Source organism: Dipodomys spectabilis, unplaced genomic scaffold (assembly GCF_019054845.1).
Source record: "Dipodomys spectabilis isolate Male_0828 unplaced genomic scaffold, ASM1905484v1 ptg000589l, whole genome shotgun sequence".
Taxonomy (NCBI): Eukaryota; Metazoa; Chordata; class Mammalia; order Rodentia; family Heteromyidae; genus Dipodomys; species Dipodomys spectabilis.
This window is the reverse complement of record NW_024871266.1, coordinates 1,406,658-1,423,526: the sequence shown is the minus strand read 5'-3', so window position 1 is coordinate 1,423,526 and position 16,869 is coordinate 1,406,658. Positions and strand designations below refer to the sequence as shown.

Below are 16,869 nucleotides of genomic sequence, written 5' to 3'. Positions count from 1 at the left end.
TTCATTGTTCTGTTGTGGTTAGGGTATCAAAGGCAACTCTGTTTTACAGTATTATTCCATTATCTCTACCTCAGAGTTTGGTAGAGTTAGAACTAAAGCTTTACCATTTGTAGATTTACAGCCTAGAGGCAAGAGGAAACACTGAGATTAAAACATTACCAATTTAAGGCCTAATATCAAGGAAAAAATATGGACTTCTCCTGGAGCTATGGAAATATTTGGTGATAGAAATTCAGTATTGTAAGTTCCTGCCTGGTTGGATGGTAGACAGGTCAGGACATTAGGTAATCATGCATAAGAACAATTTTTTCACCTTTTTGGCTTTAGCTACTTTTGAAATGGTAGGTATAATAAACAATTATATTTTGATAAAATACTTTCTAGTCAGAACTGTTTATTTCTCCATGATCCCTTGTAACTAAGATTAGTTTTTTTCCAGTAAGATAATCTTTGCTGTCAGGGTAAGATATTCTGGTTGGTCTGTTACTACATGGAAGAAGGGTAAAGGGCCAGTAGACATTTGTGCCAGTAAGACCTCATTTGGGAAATTTTAAGCTGCAAAATTTTAGAAGTAGCTCTTCAGCAAGGCTTACTTTGAATCCATTAGCTCCACAAAGCTAACTCAGTTGATAAATAAGTACTTGAAAAGCCATATCTTTGAATCTAGCTATAAAGGCTTCAAAGTATGATGAAATTTAAAATGAAAAAGACTTAAAATAGTCATTGGCAAAATAATTGCAAGTGTGAGCAATCTACCGAACAATATATTTTTTCCACTATACACAGAATTTCAGAGAAATAAGATCAATAGCATTGTTAGTAACAATAAGGTTTCCTTGTTACAAATAGGCAACCAAGGATATATGCCTGTATAAAGATTGCATCATTAACTACTTAAATTCACAGGATACTACATGCTTCGGCAGCACGTATACATAAATTACAACAATATAGAGATTAACATGCCACTTGGACAGGGATGATCTGAAAATATGCGAAGTATTCCATATTTTTCATTCTTCAGATGCAAGAAATGAAAAACAGTTATTAAAAAGTTGATTACAAAAATACAAGTGTAACAACACATGCGATTCATATAATTAAAAGTTAGTTTGGCATCAGTGTATTACATCTTCACCTTAGAAAGGTCTTTACATAGCATAACTTTACAAAACTTTGAAATTAGATAACATTTTAATTTTATCCCAAAGAAATAAAATACTATAAGGACCTAGGAGAAAAAAAAATCTTAAACTGTTTTTATATGGAATGCAATCTGTAAGGACACATTTATTAATGAATTTATATAATATATAACAATGTAGTATTCAAAGTATTATATCTAGGAAAGAATGAAATAGATTATGGACATCTTACAAACAAAATACAGAATATGTTAAAATATACTTTCTTCAGACAAGCACCAGAAATATCTTTAGTTTCTGTACTACTCATTTCAACAGATACGTTAAAATTATTTCTGATTTAAAAAATCACAAGCTCTACAGAAATCATTATAGATGTACACAAACAACTCTTGAATATATTTTGAAATCAAAGTCAGGCAATTCATTTGGAAGAATACCATGGAATCCATGAATTTTTAAAGTAAGATATTGCTGTTGCTTTGTATTGTGAAAATATTTTGTACAGAGACAAAGGATGGACTGGCATTTTTGAAATTTAAGTAACTTAACCAAATCATTAAGACGTAGGAGAACAATTTGTACAGCCTTTCACAACTTCAAAGAGGTAGTCATACATACTTATCTTTTGGCAGTATCAAATGCAGTTTCTTCCAAGTTGTTCTTCAGACCTGGTTTAATATAATGGTTCAACAGAAGGAGATCAAACGTATCTTTGCTGTTTCTATTCCCAGCAGCAAGATGCAAGGGGGTCAAGAGGCCTTTAGTTTAGACACTGGTATCTGCATCATGATGAAGTAATAAAGAAGCCACACTGGTATTATTCCACGTATAAGCACTGTGCAGGTGTGTCCAGCCATTCACAGTTATTGCATGAATATCTACCTCGAGCCACCAACTCATGGACAATGTCTCAGTGTCAACTGTAGGCTTCCTGATGAAGAGCGGTATACTCATCTTCATCCCTAGTATTCACACGAGTGGCCTTTTTGGAAAGATTTCTCCACACTGTAGCAAGCCGATTAATTTAGGCAGCCCAAAGAAGAAATTTGCTTGGATCCTTCTCCATTTTTTTTTTTTTTTTTTGCAAATGATACCATTCCTCACTTTTTCATCTTGTTCCTTGTCTTCATCAGAATTGCCTAACCAGAGACTTTGAGTACCAGTTGGAATGAGGTGTCCATGTATTTCCCCAATAGTTCACATTGGTTGAACTAGTCAGAAAAAACTGGTGAATTTTCTGCATCTTTTTTTTCACCATGATTTGTTTTCTCTTTTTCCATTTTTACTATTCTAAATATTCTAACTGGAGAGTAGAGAATTGATAGAAAGCAGAGGAAAGATTTTCCTCCGTATTAAAAGGTACAGACTGAAAATGAGGACCAGTGGTGTCTTCATGTGCAGCTTATTCTAGGAATGAGAAAATAGGAAATAATACCTTCTATGTAAATGATTTGAGAAATGGCAGAGCAGAAAGTGAAATGATGCAACCAAAAATATAAAAGCAAAATAAATTAGGATAATTATGGAGCAATCATATTATCTATGAGAACCTTGAAAGAGAGAGAGGAAGAGAGAGACATGTGTAATGCACTAACTAGCCACAATATCCATGCCTCTGATCAATTTATAGAGCAAACAATTTTATTTTTAAAAGAGATGGAAATAGAATTTATAGTGTGTCTCTTTATGATGTGCAAAGTTATGTATTGATATACATTGCATTGATCACTTTTCTGTTACTGTGAGGAAAATACCTGCAAAGAACATCTCTGAGGAGGAAACTATTATATTGACTCATGGTTTAAGAGAACACAGTTTAAGAAAAAGTGTCTCCATTGTTTTTAATTATATTTTTATTATCTTAAATAATTGTACAAGGGAATTTCCATTCCACAAATCAGTTTTTATGTACAATGGATCTTTACATAACTTCCCCACACCCTTCCAAATCTCACCCCAGTTTAATTTTTTCTACTTTCATACTATCTGTATTGAATATTATGCCTTCACTCTCTTACTCCATAACTCTTTTTAATCCTTCCCTTTGAATTTTCCTCATAACTTAAGTGATAGTTTCCTGGTATTCATTTTGTTGGATTAAAAATTCAATTTTATAAGAAAATACACCTTTTAAATTCTCCTCTGCAAATAGCATGCTTTGGTTAATATTGCTGTGAAAACTTGTATAAAGTTCTATCTTCCAAATATGAGACAGAACATGGGTCCTTTGTGTGTGTGTCTCTGACTTAGTTTACTTAACATATTTTTAGATCTATCCATTTCTTTGCAAATAATGTAACAATCTTCATAATGGATGGGTGCAATACAATTGTGTATATGTGCCACACTTTCTCTAACCATCCTTCTGCCAAAGGGCATCTGGGCTGTTTCCATAAGTTTTCTACGGTGAATAGTGCAGCAGTGAACATGGTCGTGAAAGTGATTTTACTGTAACCTTTTGGAAGAATTCATCACTATCTTTCTGGGAACAATCTTCTAGCCAGTTTTCCAGAATAAGCATATCCCTCTCTTCATCTCCATTAGAACGTATTGCAAATCCTCAAAAACACACTACCCCCTACAGGTCACAATAAGCTAAAACCACACGGTGCCCATATTTTTTCAATACTTTTTTTCATAATTGTACATATTATTTAGTGAGAAACTTCTATGTACTTTTCTAATGTGGGAATGAGAGATATGACAATAGTGTAAAGGTAAGAAATATGCAATTTAATTAGCTATTATCATATTTAAAATCATTTTCAGCTCTAACTCATAGCCTCACTTACTATTATTTTAATCTTTATTTGATTACTTCATCTATCCTCTAACTTATAACAGGTGAGTTAAATACAAAGGCAGAAACTGTGGTTTGATTTTGACATTCATGTGTGAGGATGCACAATATGGATAAATAGATTAATTGGATTTAATAGCTATTATCCATTTTGTTCAAATACAGATGATTTTGCCAAACTGATTCTCACAATTCATATTACATTCAACAACAAGAAACGTGTGACAATTCCCTTTGTTTTGCTCCTTATTAACTTTTGTTTCCATTTTATTTTATTTTTATTTATTTATTTTTCATCTGTCGTGGGGCTTGAACTTGGATCTGGGTGCTTTCCCTCAGCTCTTCAGCTCAAGGCGAGCACTCTACCACTTGGGCCACAGTGCCACTTCCGGTTTTTGAGTGGTTTATTGGAGATAAGAATCTGTCAGACTTCCTTTTCTGTCTGCTTTGACTTGCAATCTTCAGATCTCAGCCTCCTGAGTAGCTAGGATTACAGGAATGAGCCAAAGGCACCCGGCTACCATTTTATTTTATAACGTAGGATGATTTCACAAATCTATTGTAGATACAAAAATATGCTAAAATATTTCTATCCGTATGCATTGATATATACATACACACATATATTACACAGGTTATAAAGATAATTTATAACTTCTGTAACTGCACAATTTACTAAATTATTAAAATCATTGATGGCTCATGGCTGGAATCCTGGTTACTCAGGAGGCTGAGATCTGACGATTGTGGTTTGAAGCCATCCTGGGCAGGAAAGTCCATGATCCTCTTATCTCCAAACAACCAACAGAAAATCAGAATTGGAACTGTGGATGAAAGTGGTAGAGTGGTAGCCTTGAGAGAAAAAGCTCAGGGACATCACCTAGGCTCTTAGTTCAAGAAGTACAATCTACCCAAAAAAATCTATTTAATTTACCCCTGTGTAAGCAGAGTATTTCCATCACCCAAGTGCACATCCATACTCATTTGCAAGGTAACTGTTTTGTCTGAAGTACCACAAAACATTATCACTTAAGTAGAAAGTATTGCAATGTGGGTTCATTCTATCTCTCTCATGGATTTTTCTCCACTCAAATACTCAAATCTTACAATTATTTAAAATCATAGTTTTTTCTTTAATACCCATAATATTAGAGTTTGAATTGAGTGTCTTGTGCCCCCAAAATGGTTGTTCTTACCACTTTGTCATGTCCTCAGACTTAAATTATTCTGATTATTTTTCAGATAGAATCTGGCTTCCTACTTGTATCTGATTTTGGGCTCAGTACACTTTATGTTATTCTTCCTGGAATTTAAAATAACAGGTGCATGGCATTGTGTACAGATCTTTCTGTCCAGTCTGGGCTTTAAGCACTATCCTTACAACAGTTCACTCCCATGTAGTCAGGATATTCATAAGCTTGTCATAGTTTTTTTTTTATATTTGCATTTTCTGCAGGTTCTTCAGTACTGAATTAATTTATGTTTTCTTGGGTTGTTTTGTTTCATTTGAATATATGGATTATTGTTCTTCACTTTTCCTTTTGTTTCTTTCACTCATGTTCTTACCTAAAGTGCTGAGAAACCAATTCTTCTTTCTCAAGATAGTCAAGATGAATATTATTTATTCCAAAGAAATTTCAGTAATATTTAAACACCTCATACCTATGAATAGTATACAAATGCTAAGTTTTGAGAAGGGTCTTTTTATTTGCACAGCAGTCTTTGGCATACACAGACAGATCATGAATTTTATGAAGTTAGTAAAACTACAGATGCTCGCCAGGAGGAGAAAAACCTGTTATTGTTTGACAGGGTCTTCCCTTCTCGTGAAAGAAATATGCTGCTTGATGCAGGATTACACAAAATCATATTCCTAGGAGGAACCTAAAAATCATCTAATACAACAGACTTGAGAGAGACGAATTGACTTCCTGAATAATTTACTTTTGGGTCAAATAAAAGCAGGCTTCCAAAGCGAGAGTAGACTTTAGAGAAACATGAGTTGTATGTAAATAGGTGCTTAGCTGATTTTGTTAATTTGTAAACTAATACAGGGAAATAAAGTACAGCAAGGTTAAAATTAAAGAACTTCACATTGAAATATTCATTTGTGTGTTTGTGCATGCTCTTGCGAGTACGCGCACACACATGTGCATGTGCTCATGCATACATTCATTATTCTTGAGGCTTGATATTGCGTAGGCATTATTCCTAAGCTTCTGTGCCCAAAGGTAGTGGTCTACCACTTGAGCCACTGTTCCACTTCTGGTTTTTTGGAGATAATCGCATGTATTTTCATGATTTGACTAGCTTTGAACAGTGGCCTTCAGATCTCAGCCTCTTGAGTAACTACCTAAGCTGATTCAGCCTATGAGTAGCTAGTTAAAATTCTGTCTGTCCTCTATGCTTCACTGCTCTTTTATTCTTATCCTGAGGTAATCACAAGCCTAAGTCATATATGTCACTATGATGGGCTGTGATAGCTCCGTTTTGAGAGGTCATGCAGTGTATATAGGAAGCCACTGTGCTCCAACCTATGTCAGTTTACACATCTAGGAGCTCTTGATTGGTGACACGCTGGACTGACTCAAACAAAATTCATTATTTTTCTGATTTTGGGAGGGTGAGTTGTCGTTTGGTTTTGGTATTTCTTTTTATTTTTTCTGGGTTTCCATTATTTTATTTAGTTAATTTTAGGTAGACTTGCTACGTGCCATCATAGCAGAAGGATGGAAGAATACAAAGAATCATCCTCCATATTCTTGAATGAAGAGATCATCAATCAATACCAGATGAAAGAGCTCATCGACCATGATACCAATGGACAAGTGAAGCTGGCCATCCACACCTCACACACATGGAAGTGGCAGTTAAAATACTCCTGAAGGGATGAAAGGTTAAAGTTTGAGGCAGTGACCACTTGTTGCTTGTTTCTGTCTAGCAAAGCAACACGTGGTGGTAATCCAAATACCTGGTTGATTGTGTGCCTTTATAAGACCTGCAAATCCTTTGGTCGGGGCTCTCCTCCTAGGCTCCACTGTGTCAGAGTGTAAGACGAGGCCCAAGCTGCAGCCCGTTTAAATAAAAAAGCTGTAGAGTCTGACTCTCAGTGGTCTTTTTGCTGGGAGGGGGTCCTGCAACCATGGCATAACATATTAGTGGGGTTCGTCTGAGATACCCCCCAAAGACTCCCGAGACCTCATACTCCAAAGGGAAAACAGCGTTGTCTTTGTTAATTTGTCTTGTCCTCTCGTTTGTCTGTTTTACTTTCATTTTCCCTTGTGAGGATATCCCCTCAAATTTGTAAAGGGCTTTCAAAGTGGACCCACTTGCACGACAACCCTGGAGGAACTGAGAGACGTCGCAGATCCTCTTGTGGGGAGGGGGAACCCTGCTGTATGGAGCAGGGGTCCTTGGAACCCCACCGTGAGGGGTGGGGTCCTTGGAACCCCGTTGTGGGGCGGGGGGTGGGGGTCCTTGGAACCTCGGTGTGTGAATTGTGGGGCAATGGTTGGTTTGGTTTGGGGCCTGAACTGACCAAGAGACCCTCCTAACCAAGGCCCAACTCGCCCACTGTGGTTCTACTCCTGCTGTGGGGCATGGGTATGGATCCCCACCATGACAGGAGTCAGCAGACCAACTTGGGAGATCTCCACTTTGTAAGCTTTTTTTTTTTTGTAACTGTCAGGCTTGCATGTGTTTTGTTTGTACTGTTTATTGTCTTTTGTACTTTATGACTGACAGGACTGGAAACCATGGGCAACACTCCATCTAGCCTCCTCGACTTACAAAAAGAAACTAAAAAAGAGGAAAAGAAAGTGTACCCACTGTTTTTTCAGGGAGATAACTTGGAAGAAGAAATGTTTCCTCACCCATGCTCCCCTTCCCAGGTTCCTTTTGCAGAACCTGAGAATGACCAAGAGGAGGAGGGAGCTATAGAACACTTGGCAACTGCCCTTAAAGTTTCTGAGGGGCCAGTCACTCGACGCCGCAGTAGGATCAACCCCCCCATCTAATGCAGCTGTTTTTTCCTTACACGCCGTAGGTACTGTGGATGTGGATGGTCAACAGCAACCCAATAGTGTCCATTTTCTACCAGTCATCTATAAAATTGGCACATCCAAAATGCCCCTTTTTCTGAGAAACCCCAGGATTTAATTTGTTTGCTTGAAACTATTCTCTTTACTCATCAGCCCACTTGGGATGATTGCAGTCAGCTTTTACAGGTTCTTTTTACCACTGAAGAGAGAGACTGTATCTGAGAGACGGGCCAGAAACATATCCGTGGCCCCACAGGAGCGCCCATCACCGATCCTGCCCTGATCACTGCCTATTTTCCTGAAATCCGACCAAAATGGGACTACAATATAGTTGAAGGTAGGGAGCCACTCCTCATCTACCGCCAGGCTCTGTTGGCAGGTCTCAAAGTGGCGGCTTACTGACCTACTAATATAGCCAAGGTTTATGATGTAAGACAGGGAATAAATGAAAGTCCAACAGCATATCTTGAGCGTCTCATGGAAGCTTTTAATCAATATACCCCATATGAACTTGAGACCCAGGAGTCGACACAGATGATTATGTTTGCCTATATAAGTCAAACTGCACCAGACATAAAGTTGCAGGCTCTAGACAGCCTTGGTGAAAAGTCTATTAGGGATCTAGTAGACGTGGCAGAAAAGGTTTACAATAAGAGAAACAGAGGAGCAAAGTCAGGAAAGGAAGGACAGAGAACGTAAAATGGAGCATGAAAAGAGAAACCAGGCCAAGGAAAACATGACAGATTTGTTGGACTCGCCACTATTGCATGCTGAGCATACCAGGTTCACAGATGGCAGCAGTTTCATTCGAGATGGAAAAAGGTATGAGGGCCCAAAAGTCACCACGGACACTGTGATAATGTGGGTAGAAGTACTCCACCAGGGAACATCTGCACAAAGAGCAGAGCTAGTGGCAGTAAAAAAAGCCCTACAAATGGGAAAAGGGAAGAGACTAAACATTTACACAGACAGTCGGTATGCTTTTGCCACCGTGCATGTCCATGGAGCCATTTACCAAGAGAGGGGGCTGCTGACAGCTGAGGGAAAGACTATTAAAAACAAACAAGAAATTTTAAGCCTCATCTGGGCCTTATGGGAAACAGCAAATATTGCCATTATGCACTGCCTTGGCTATCAAAAGGGAACTGATTCAATAACCAAAGGAAATAACTTGCCTGATCAGGCAGCTAAGGAGGCAGTCCTCCAGCCCAGAGCGGAAGTACTGACTCTAGTAGACCCAGGGCCACGAGCTTTGCCTCCTGAGCCTCAGTATTCCCAAGAAGACTTGGAGTGGATAAAGAAAATTCCCAAGGCCTATAAACCCCCAGGCAGAGAAGGAAATAATGACTGGTGGAAAACAGGTGAGGGGAAACTTACCTTGCCACAAAGATTGGGCAAGGGGATTCTTAAGAGAATCCATCGGGTCTCTCACATGGGAACCTGAAGAATGCAGGACTTGCTCCGACACTCAGAAGTAAAAATTAGGCAAGGGAACCAACTCGTTGAGGACATTGTTAAAAATTGTAAAGCCTGTCAGCTCACCAATGCCCCCAATCAGCCGGTTACAAAAGGAGCTCGCCTCCATGGAGTTAGGCCAGGTGTGTATTGGGAAGTAGACTTCACAGAAATTAAAACTGGAAAATTTGGATATAAAAATTTGCTAGTTTTTGTAGACACCTTTTCAGTATGGGTTGAAGCCTACCCAACAAAGCATGAGACCACAAACGTCGTGGCTAAGGAGATCCTGGAAGAAATTCTACCCAGGTATGGCTTCCCATCCCCCAATGGATCAGACAATGGACCGGCCTTTATCTCAAAAGTAAGTCAGCGAATAGCCGTGGCATTTGGGATGGATTGGAAATTGCACTGTTCTTATAGATCCCAGAGTTCAGGGCAGGTAAGAATCGGACTCTAAAAGAGACCTTAATTAAATTGGCCTTGGAGACTGGTGCAGACTGGGTATCGCTCCTTCCTTTTGCCTTGTTTAGAATAAGAAATTCACCCTATTGGATTGTCTTTAATTGCTTGCTAATTTGGATGATACTAAATTTCTGTGTAAGCTTGACTATTTACAGCTGGTGCATAAGAGTATGTGGCCCCAGCTTAGAGCATTATATGATTCTGCTTCTATTCCTACCCCACATTTGTTTAAACCAGGGGACTAGGTGTTTGTTCGAACGCACAACTTGCGATCTCAGGAACCACGATTGAAGGGACCTTACATGGTGCTACTGGCTACACCCACTGCCCTTAAGGTGGACGGCGTTGCTGCTTGGATCCACTGCTCCCATGCCAGACCAGCTGACCTCTTTGCCCTGGATGACCATGGGGAAACATGGGAAGTCTCCAAGCATCCTACCCAACCACTCCGCATATGCCACAAGAAAAGAAAAATGGGCTGATTGTTATTGGTATACTCATTCAAGATCAAGAGCTGTTGAAGTTTAGTTTGGGGCCAGAGCCACAAGACTGTGGCTCAGGGCCATAAATCAAGGGGGGGGGGAATGAAAGGTTAAAGTTTGAGACAGTGACCACTTGTTGCTTGTTTCTGTCTAGCAAAGCAACACGCGGTGGTAATCCAAACACCTGGTTGATTGTGTGCTTTTATAAGACCTGCAAATCCTTAGCTCTGGGCTCTCCTCCTAGGCTCAGCTGTGTCAGAGTGTAGGATGAGGCCCAAACTGCAGCCCGTTTAAATAAAAAAGCTGTAGAGTCTGACTCTCGGTGGTCTTCTTGCGGGGCGTGGGGGGGGGAATCTTGCAACCATGGCCTAACAGCGAGAGTCCTCCAGTCATCAGTTAAAGAATGAGGTGGACATTTTTAAGAAGGTATGGCACAAACTCACCATCAGGTTGTACCAGGTGATGGAGAAGGAAGAGTATGTATATCTCATCAATGGAACTGGCCAGTAGGAGATACCTTCTGGGGTGGATCTCAAAATCCTGCCGCCTATATGAGGATGAAACCAAGAGGCTCTTCACACAAATTGTAAGTGCTGTTCACTACCCACACCAGAACAGAATCACACACTGAGACCTTAATTCCAACAATATCCTGTTGGATACCAAAGGCAATATCAAAGTCAGTGGTTTTATCTGAGCATCTGGGTCACCCTGGGGCAGTTGCTATCAAATGTGTGTGCTGCTGTGCTATTCCACCCCCCTAAATTTTCCTGCAGGAAAGAAATGATGGCCGGGTGCCAGTGGCTCACTCCTATGATCCTAGCTATTCAAGAGGCTGAGGTCTGAGGATCATGGTTCAAAGCCAGCCCAGGCTGGCTCTATCATCTGACCAGACTCATACTGATACCAAAGACTTATTTGAGGTGGAGATGGCAGTGGATAGAGATGGCTAGCAAATAGTTACAAATCTCTCAGAATAAGCTGGTCAATGTGGGCCCAGGAACAGAGCAGTTCCAGACAAAGGGGAGAAGAACCCTAAGAGATATCAAAGATAACTTCACTTGAAAGGTAGAAGGCCCTGTTATTGAGATAGGAGAGATTTGTAGGTGGTGTACTAAAAAAAAAGAGTTGTAAGTGGGATCCACGAATTGAGATCAAAACACTGTTTGCCTAGCAAAACCCTCAGTCCAGCCAAGAATACAATTGCATCAACTGCCTTAGATTTCCTCAGGAGGGATTGCATCCACGGGGCACCTTGTACTGCAGTGTAAACTGAATGTTGTAGTTATCAAAGCATGTAATTTTTGTGCATACAAAAACTACTTTAATTACACTTAAACTACATCCTAGTCATTAAAATTTTTGTTTGATTTATTTTATTCTATGTCATATTTTATCTGCATGCTTCCTTAACTTTCAATACTTTATTTTATCCCTTGGCAGTACTGCGGTTTTGATTCAGAGCTGGTGCTGGGCAACCTAAAGCTCTACCACTTGACCCCTGCCCCTGGCCTTACTCTTCATTTTACTTTAGATTAGCTCTTATTGTATTATTTTTTGTATTGTATTGTATGTGCTTTGGTCAGAATCAGACTATGATTGTAATGTATTTTCCTGCTGAGAAGCTTTTTTGTCCCTTAATATTTTTTGTAAATATAATTTTTCTTCTTAAAAAAAGAAGGTACACAGAGGTGTTACATTTATATAATTCATTTTAAAATTCAAAACCTTATTTTAGAAGAGTAAAAATGCATATAATCACTAAATTTTATCTCTAGAAAAAATGGCTACTAGATTAAATGTTTTTGGAGGCTAGGTCAGTGGTATTTGGTATTGTTCTCACTTCAGCTCTAGAAAATGCTACATAGCTCCAGGCCTGCATGGCCTAAATAAAAGCAAGTAAAAAGTAAAAAAAAAAAAAAAAGATTCTTTAGGGCACATCTGTGGAAGATTTGAAATACATTTGAAATACATTTTATTGACCATTTGTACATTTCTGTGCTGATGAAAAGTGATATAGCAATTCTAACATAACAGAGCATTACCACATTACCCAGCAATTCCATTGCTCATTGCATAACCAAAAGAGCTGAAAAGAAAAAACTAATAGCTCCTATGCCAATAATAACAGCAAAGTTCACAATAGTCAGAAGTTAGAAATTCCTGGAGAGTCTATCAGATAAACAGGTTTACAGAATATGAGGTATGCATTAATGGATTATGACATCCACAAAAATGCTGCAATTAATATATGTCTGTCACGGATGGACACAAAAAGTAATCTACTATTTATGTGAAACATTGACTAAACCATTTTATAAGAGAAAATGGAAGATTAAAATTTCTGGGGCAGGTCATTGGGGTGATTATTACTCAATGATTGTGTGGATTTCATCAGTATCAAAAAGATAGTTCACAAATAGAGGTAATGGTGTGGATATAATTAATGTCACTGAATTTTATACGTGCCTAGCAAGCATGAGGCCCTGCGTTCATCACCAGCACATCCAAAAAATGCTAAATCTTCTTCCTGTTACCTACCTTGAGTGGTAGGTGCTTTTCTAATGTTTTGATTGTATTCCTCAGAAGATCTCTGGTGGATCTCTGATGTTTAGTCATGCTTTACAGATAATCCATTATTTAAATATTAATTTTGAATTTTAAAGGAAACCTCATATATTAAAATGAGGGCAATGCCTGCAGATCTAACTCAAGAGGCTAAAACAGGAAGACCCTTACACAGTCTAGGCTGCATAGAGAGGTCATGTCTAAATTTCCATGGTAGCTGCTGAAACTGGAGGGACAATAATTTGTAAGTAATTGCAAGTGATAGATAAGTTTCTGATCACATTATATTTTGGTCATGTCAGCTTGTATTTAATATTTACATGAATTTTTAAATTTTTCCCTTTTCCCTTACTCTCATCATTTCATTTTGAAACTTTATACTATGTTCTCATTTGCTACATTTAAAAAGAAACATAGTTTTCCTTTGTATCATATTAAACATAGTTTTTGATTTTTTTTCTATATTATAAAACTACTATTATTTACTTTTGAAAATGTTAGGGAAATGAACCCGAAGATATGTATTCAAATGTTTTTTTTTTTCATGCGATTGTTTCTAACACATTTATAAGATGATTTCTTTGTTGCTTTGTATGTCCCTTCCCCACAGTATAATTCCTGCTTTCACTGTATTTGATGTCTGCATAATTTGTGGAGAGGAAGGGGAAAAACAAATCGTTTAAATAAGGGTACAGGTGGACCCATTGAAACAATGAGATGTACAAGTCGTTATGTCGAAAAATGAACTTTACAACTTTGGTGCGGGAGAAGGTGGGTAGCGGGGAGGATTGGGTGAGGGAGTGGGGGAGGATTGGAAGGGATGGGAAGGGGAAACAAAAGAGGAGACTACAATGCTTGATAAGAAATGTACTCATTATCTTGCCCATGTAATTGTAACCACTCTGTACAGTATGTTCACAATAAAAAATAAAAATTTAAAAAAAAGAAAATTTTTATGTTTTTTTTTCTGCATGTAAGGACTGGCCACTGTCTCAGAGATTTTTCTCAGTTCTGCCAATTGAGTCACAGATAAACTTCCAGCTTCATTCTTTTGAAAAGTCTTATGCAAAGCCCAGCACAACTAAGGAGGCTGAAATCTGATCTTGGTCTGAAGCCAGTCTGAGCAACAAAGTCTGAAATTCTTACCTCCAATTAATCACCAAAAAGCTGTGGGTAGTAGAACTCTATCTAGCCTTGTGTAAAACAGGGCAAGTTCAAGCCCTAGTATTGTAATTACATTAACAAGTCTCATGGACTTTCTTGCTTGGGTTGGATTTGAACTACAACCCTTAGATTTCAGCCTCCTGGATAGTTAGGATTTAAAGGCATGAGCAATCAACCGCAGATATTTTAATTTTTTTTTTTTTTTTTGGTCATTCGTGGGGCTTAAATTCTGGGTTAGGTGCTGTCTCTGTGCTCTTCAGCTCAAGGCAAACAGTCTACCACTTGAGACATAGAACCACTTCCAGTTTTCTGCTGCTTTATTAGAGATAAGGATCTCACAGAATTTCCTGCCTGGGCTGGCTTGGAACTGTGCTCCTCAGATCTCAGCCTCCTGAGTAGCTAGGATTACAAGCATGAGCCACCGGTGCCCATCTTATTTTAATATTTTTAACTAGCTCTTTCTTGCCTTCAAACTCAGTACTTTTTTATTTTGTCCAATAGATCTGATCTTTGGGCCACATTGCTGTTTCTTAGTTATTTTGAAGGGAGGTAGGGGTTGAACACACTGTCTTTGTGTTCTTCAACTCAAGGCAAATGCTCTACCAGTTGACCTACAGAGCCACTTCAGGTTATCTGGTGGTTAATTGGAGTACAAGAGTCTCATGAGCTTTCCTGACCAGGCTGGATTTGAACCATGATCTTTATATCTCAGCCTCCTGAGATTATAGTGTAGAGCCAGCAGTGCCCTTCTGTTTCTTAGCTTTTTGACTCAAGGACGATGTTTTACAAATTCAACCACAGCTTCACTTCTAGCTTTTTTTATTTGACATAAGTTTCTAATGTACTTTTCTGGGTAGTCTGGCTTCAAACCGTGATCCTCAGATTTCAGCTTTCTGAGGTGCTCCGATTACACACATGAACCACAAACTCACTGGTCATTTAAAAATATTAATATGTTTTTTTCCACTTTATCTTGTTATAATTTTCCTTGTTTTTTTTTAACTTTTGTATATGTTCTAGTCCTGGGGCTATATATGAGGGCCCGGATGCAATGCCAGAGCTTTTTTCTTCTAGACTAGTGGCTTCGCACATAAGCCAAAGTATAGCTTGTGGCAATACTTGTTTTGTCTTTGTGCTTGAACTAAAGCCTTGGGTGCTGTACTAGAATGTGACTGCCCAGTTTGCATCTTGGGCCACAGCTCAATTCCAGGTTTTTTTTAACTCTTGTTAGTTAATAGGAGATGAGTCTTATGCAAAGCCCAGCATGAATCAGTTGGCTGAAATCTGAGGATCAGGGTTCAAAGCCAACCAAGGCAGGAAATCCCATGAGACTCTCAGCTCCAATTAATCACTGAAAAACTGGGAGTGGTAAAGCTCTATCCTTGAACAAAACAGCATAAATTCAAGCCAAACATAGCACACAGATGCACACACAGAGAAAGCCTCATGGACTTTCTTGCATGGGGTAGTTTTGAACAATGATTCTCAGATTTCAGCCTGTCTTCATCCGCTCTCCTTTGAAAATTTTATGGGTCCTGTGGCTTGACCTCTGACTCTGGGGCCTATATCTTAGCTTTTACACTCAAGATTGGTGCTTTACCACCTCAGCCATAGCTCAAGGCTTTGTGCTGTGTAGCTGGAGATAAGAATCTCAAGTATGTTCTTTCCTAGACTAACTTGACTCTGCAATTGTCAGTTGTCAGCCTCTTGTGTAAAAAGGATTACACATATAATCATCAACATTTGGGTCATTTTAAAACTTTAATATGTGCTTGCTTCCACCTGTTTTTCTTTTTTTTCTTTTTTACTTGTTCTGGGAGTGGAAATTGAAGCTCAGATGTTGTCTCAGGGCATACATGGGACCAACCATAACATTTGGCTTTTGTGGGTTGGTTAATTGGAGAGAAAAGAATCATGTCTAGCTAAGCCAGATTCAGGAGGCTAAAAATTGAGGAGAGTCCATGACACTCTTTTCTCCAATGAACCACTAAAATCTGAGAGTTGTAGATTATTGAGCAAAATAGTGCAAGTTCAAGCACCAGGACTGGTAAACACACACACACACACACACACACACACACACACACACACACACACACACACACACATACACACACACAAACACACATGTCTTATGAACACCTATACTTGAGCTGAGCTTTAAACAGTATCCTCAAATTTTAGCCTAAGTAGCTAGAATTACAAACATTAGTCCCCAATGAAACTTCTGTTACTTGGTCTTTCTTGTCTTCTTCTACCCTTCTTTTCATTTATTTCATTGTTTTTGTTTGTGTTGGTCCTGGAGCTCGAACTCATGCAAGTATTGGCCTGACTCAGGAGGCTGAAATTTGGCCATCATGGTTTGAAAGCAGCCTGGGCAGGAAAATCAATGAAATTCTTATCTCCAATCAATCAACAAAAACCTATCCCCAGTGTGGCCACCACAAACAAAACAGTCTCCTGGAATTTCTTGATTGGGTTTGCCTTTACATAAGATCTTATATTTCAGCCTCCTGCTTTTCTAGAATTACAGACATGAACCAACAGTTCTGGGTTCTCTACTTCCAACCATTTAATTTTCTTATTGTGATGCTGAGGCTGGATCTCTGAGTCAGGGGATTGTTTCAATTGGTTTTTCATTCAAGGCTGTTGCTTTACAACTACAACCACAGTTTTATTTCTGGCGGTTTTTGCTGGTTAGTTGCAGACTTATGCACTTCCCTGTACAGGCTGGCTATGAACAACAA

The 16,869-nt window shown here is 38.7% G+C and overlaps 1 pseudogene; it reads left to right on the top strand.

The window, feature by feature from the left end:
* The first annotated feature begins 914 nt into the window (after window positions 1–914).
* Window positions 915–1,014, top strand: LOC122100622 (annotated as a pseudogene).
* The last annotated feature ends 15,855 nt before the right edge of the window (window positions 1,015–16,869 follow it).